This window comes from Coturnix japonica, unplaced genomic scaffold (genome assembly GCF_054131305.1).
Source record: "Coturnix japonica strain WE unplaced genomic scaffold, WE-NBRP24 Scf040, whole genome shotgun sequence".
Taxonomy (NCBI): Eukaryota; Metazoa; Chordata; class Aves; order Galliformes; family Phasianidae; genus Coturnix; species Coturnix japonica.
The window spans coordinates 5,047,342-5,050,898 of NW_028188943.1; positions in this window are offsets into that span (position 1 = coordinate 5,047,342).

A 3,557-nucleotide genomic window follows, 5' to 3' on the forward strand; every position below is an offset into this window, starting at 1 on the left:
TTCATGCACTCCAGGGGACTGTTGTCTTTCCTGGCTGCCTTGGCACACTGCTGACTCACATTCAGTGTGATGCTGACCAGCACCCCAATCCTTTCCAGTCAGACTTCTCTCCAGTGTCCCATATCCAGTCAGTGTGTATGTCCAGCATTGCCCCTACCCAGGTGCACAATCAGGCACTTGTTCTTGTTATACTTTATGCACTTGGTGCTTAGTACCAACTGGTACCCACTTCTCTGACTTGTCCACATCTCTCTGCAAGTCCTCTCCACCCTCAGTGGAGGCAACAGCACCTCCTCATCTGGTCTCATCAGCAAACTTGCTCAGAACGTCTTCTAGTCCTGCATTCAAGTCATCTGCATAAACATGAAAGGAAAGTGGCCCCAAAATGGAACCCTGGGGACCCCGACAGTGACCATCTACCAGCCTGATGGAACCCACTGACTATAATCCATTAGGACTGACCTACTGGCCAACTGCTCACCCACCACATTGTGTTTCTGTCTAGCCATATGCAGAACATTCTGTCCAGAAGGTTGTTGTGAGAAACAGTGTCAAAATCTCCACTGAAATCCTCAAGGATTACATCAACTGGCTTCCCTTGGTCAACTAAACGGATAACTGTGTCACAGAATGAGCTTAAATTAAACAGGACCTTCGCCTCACAAACTTGTGTTGGCTGCGACCAATGACAGAATTGTCCTTCAGCTGTTTTTCCATAACTCCCACCATCATTTTCTCCATAATTTTACCAGGCTCTGGACTGACAGGTCCATAATTGCCCGTGTCATCTTTCTTGCTCTTCCATACAACGAGACAACATTTTCCAGCTTCCTGTCAGCTGGCATGACCCTAGACTTCTTTAGATGCAATTGAAATGAGAGCCCAGAGCACACTAAGGTGTCATCATTGAAAGAAAGTAGATGTGCCATAGCTTTGCAATGCCTTGAACTCCAGAGTATGCCACAGATGGAGCAGAGGGGAAGATTAGCCTCTTCTGTAGTGAACTCATTCATTTGGTAAGCAGAATAACACTACCTGATACATGGGGACTGTGTCTCTGCTCTGCTCTGCTCAGCTCACAGGGCAGAGGTTCAGGGTGTTGCTCTCATGTCAGTGCAGGTAAACTCGCTTTAACCCTTTTTCCTCTGTAAATGCTTCCTCTGTTTCTATGCTCAGATACACTTCCACATTCCCTCAAGTACACTTTCATATATCATTAACAATTACACTTTCTTATACCATCAAAACAGTTTGTCAAACAATACAGTTCTTCAGTTCACATAAACTCCCTTAATACAGTCTGTATTCTTCAGTTATAAACACTGTGCCACAGAACCAGCACTGACTGAACCACCTCCCTCACACACTTCCTCGCAAGCAGTACATAGTATTACATAAATGGGTTGACACTCATTGGTGGTGGAATGTACACCTCTCCTCAGGACCATCTTATTAATCTACAGAGTACAAACTCCTGTCTTCTTACATACAAGCAGAAAGTACTTATGAGTGGACAGACAACACAGTCTTTCACTTTGTCCGTGTCTGGCCATTTCCCTCACAGGAGGAAGGAAACATGGATCGGGACTCGGCACTCACCCTGCAGCTGTTCTGTGTCTCACTCACACCACACTCACTCTGACATTTAGATCAAAAACCATGGTTTATTCATACTACACAATGCTGACAACGTTTTCCAGCTGGAATCTTAATAACACTCATACTCTGGTCGACCAGTTGCAAACGTTAATGTTTTTCCCAGAGTCGGCTTGACACACAGTACCAAACACTTAAAGCAGATGATAATATTGAACATACAACCTATAAGCCCCATGATTACACCTTGGAGAACCCAGGCTACCATTTGACAGGCTATCCACTATATCCCATACCCGTAGGAGAGACCAACCTAGGTCCCTCCTATTGTCAACTACCTGGGAGAGAGTATTTGTTCTTGTTTCCATTCATATGACATACAGTTCCCTTTCATAGGAACTCACCCAAGGAGTCTTCCTACCCCAGCTGGCAACCAAAGCCATGAGCTCACCTCCCTGGGAGCAGCACGTATGGCTGTAAACTGTGTAGGATGTCTCCTCAAGACATATGGGCTCCACTTACCATACACATACCTGGTCCACCTATGGGTGGTCCTTGTCTGTCCCTGCAGTGATCAGGTGAGGAAGGGAGTCCTTCAGAGAAATCTCAGGGTACGCCAAAAGTGTCTCCCTCTCAGCTGGTCCTGCAGCGAACAGAGCTGGTCCCACATGGGCCGCCAAATTGACTACAGGAATTGAACTCTATAACCTCTATAACTGATACAGTCTCCCATGACATACTTATACCAAAGTTGAGGAAGTATGGGATAGGTGAGTGGACAGTGAAGTGGGTCGAGAATTGGCTGACTGGCAGAGTGCAGAGGGTTGTCGTTGGCGGTGCAGTGTCTGGCTGCAGGGCTGTAACTAGCGGCGTCCCCCAGGGGTCTGTGCTGGGTCCGGTCTTGTTCAACATCTTCATCAATGACCACCCTCAGCAAGTTTGCTGATGACACTAAGTTGGGAGGACTGGCTGACACACCTGAAGGCTGTGCTGCCATTCAGCGAGACCTGGACAGGCTGGAGAGCTGGGCAGTAAGAAACTGGATGAGGTTTAACAAAAGCAAGTGTAGAGTCTTGCACCTGGGTAGAAATAATTGCATGCACCAGTACAGGCTGGGGGATGAGCTGCTGGAGAGGAGCTCTGCTGAGAGGGACCTGGGCCTCCTGGTGGATGACAGATTGACCATGAGCCAGCAGTGTGCCCTTGTAGCCAAAAAAGCCAATGGCATCCTGGGGTGTATTAAAAAGAGCGTGTCCAGCAGGTCGAAGGAGGTGATCCTCCCCCTCTACTCTTCCCTGGTGAGGCCTCATCTGGAATATTGTGTCCAGTTCTGGGCTCCCCAGTACAAAAAAGACAGGGATCTCTTAGAAAGAGTCCAGCGGAGGGCCACAAAGATGGTGAAGGGCCTGGAGCATCTCCCCTATGAGGAGAGACTAAGTGAACTGGGTCTGTTTAGCCTTGAGAAAAGAAGGCTGAGAGGGGACCTGATCCAGGTCTATAAATATTTGAGGTGTGGGGGGCAAAGTGGTGAGGCCAGACTCTTTTTAGCAGTGTGTGGAGATGGGACAAGGGGAAACAGACAGAAACTGGACCATAGGAAGTTCTGCACTAATGTGTGCAATAACTTCTTTATGGTGAGGGTAACGGAGCACTGGAACAGGCTGCCCAGGGTGGTTGTGGAATCTCCTTCTCTGGAGATATTCAAGACCTGCCTGGATGCTGAGCTGTGCAACATGGTGTAGGGAACCTGCTTTGGCAGGGGGGTTGGACTCAATGGTCTCTGGAGGTCCCTTCAAACCCCTACAATTCTGTGATTCTGTGAATATCATGGGGTGGTTTGGATGGGGAAAGACTACCCCTTTGAATGACCTTTTGTCAGGGCATGTCCTGGGATTCCTAGGATCCTAAAAATGCAGCACTGCTTCTGTCACTGAAAAATGGGGCCCTGTGTGGGACGGAGG